Genomic DNA, 1694 nt, shown 5'->3' on the forward strand with positions numbered 1-1694 from the left:
GGGGGGGGGTACTCGATGGAGGCCGGCGGGGGGGCCTGCTTACGTGGCCGAGGCGCGCGCCCTGGTGCCGGGACCGAGCCTCGTTGCGGTAAGCAGAGTCAGCATTTTCAGGTGAGGCAGGCACACGAAGGCCTGAGCCTTCGGCGCCGAGGAGGACGAAGGGCACGCTCGGGGAATATCCGAGCCGCGTGAGGGTACGTGGGCAAGGAAAAGGGGGAAAAAAAAACAAACCACACATTGCCGGAGCGTGCGGCGACACCTCCTGCCAGCTACGCGGCGCCGGCGGTCCCGTACCCGCGTGCTGCCTGCGCGGCCGGGCTGTAAACCGCGCCTGGTAGCAGTCAACGTGAAATGAAGCCCCCAGACCCCGAACCCTGGGTCCCGAATCGGACGGCTACCGGGTGCTCGAACTCGCCGGGCTCTCGCCCCGGGCGCGGCCCTGGAACGACCCTCTTTCCTGCCCGCCCGCCCGCCCCCCCCCCCCCCCCCCCCCCCCCCCCCCGAGGCGGGGCTCCTCCTCTGGATCAGGGCGCTCGCGCTGGAGAGAGGCGGCACCCTGGGCGGCATGCTGTCCTCGCAAATAGGGGCCCCCAAAAAGCAAGGGCAAAAAAAGACCGGGGAAATCCCGCACGCCCCCTCGCGCCAAGGCACGCCAGGCGGTGCCATTCTTTGTAAGTCGTCCGCATGACCCGAAGGTCACATGGAGATGCCGGGCGTGGCTGCCTTCGTTCTGGAGTTGTGTGTTTGGGTGGAGAAAGGGAGGGGGGGGTTGTTCCGGGCCGCCGGGCACATCCCGGCACCCGGCGCTGAAAGGGCGGTGCCAGGCTCTCCAAGCACAATGCTCTCTCCACGGGGGAGGGGCGGGGCCGCGTCAGTCCAGTTTGCCCAATCTCCTGTCGGGGCTTACCCGGCAAGGATCGTGGCCCGGGGTCGAGCCCGCGCCCTTCCCCCCCCCCCCCCCGTGGCAGACATGCACACAGGGACCGGCACATGCACACACACACACACACACACACGCACATGCGACCGCAGACACACGGCCACAGACACAGGCGCGCTGGTACACCTGCTGAGAGTTGCGGGAGGAGCCAGCCCTGCTCCCCCCCCCCCCCAAAGAGCCGATCTCCATCGCGTAGGCGAGGTTCTTCGGCCGGCATCTAGTCCCCGGCCCCCCTTCGGCCGGGCAACCCCTCCCTGCTCCACCCTCTATAGTCTCCTGCCCTCTCCCCGGATCCCTCCCCGTCAGAAGCACCCCCTCATTGTGCGCCCTCTCGCGCTGTCTTCCGCCTCCTCCCTCTTCCCTTGCATCTCGCCCCCCCCCTCCCCCCATGTGCACGCGAGAGAGAGCCACATAGAGGCGGCCCGCTGCGCCGGTCGCCGCGCCACCCGCCAGCTATGTGTTTGAATGCGCGCTTGCACTTGGAAATGGACCCCCGGTTCGGGAGAGTCTTTCTCTTCCTCTCCCGGGGAGACCCCTCTTTCCCCGTGACACAGGGCGGCATCGCGAAGAGCCCATGCCTGGCCGCACGCGCCCCGCTGTTCACACAATACACGCATATGCTTTTTATACCCACACGCATTATGGTCCTTTTGTGTGCTCCCATTCGCGCTTCCATGTGCGTCCATATCCGCGGCGTGTGTGTCGCCGCCCGGCGCCCTGGCGACCGTCCTCCCCTTCCCCCCCCCCCCCCCCC

The sequence above is a fragment of the Fonticula alba genome (genome assembly GCF_000388065.1).
Source record: "Fonticula alba strain ATCC 38817 unplaced genomic scaffold supercont2.7, whole genome shotgun sequence".
Taxonomy (NCBI): Eukaryota; order Rotosphaerida; family Fonticulaceae; genus Fonticula; species Fonticula alba.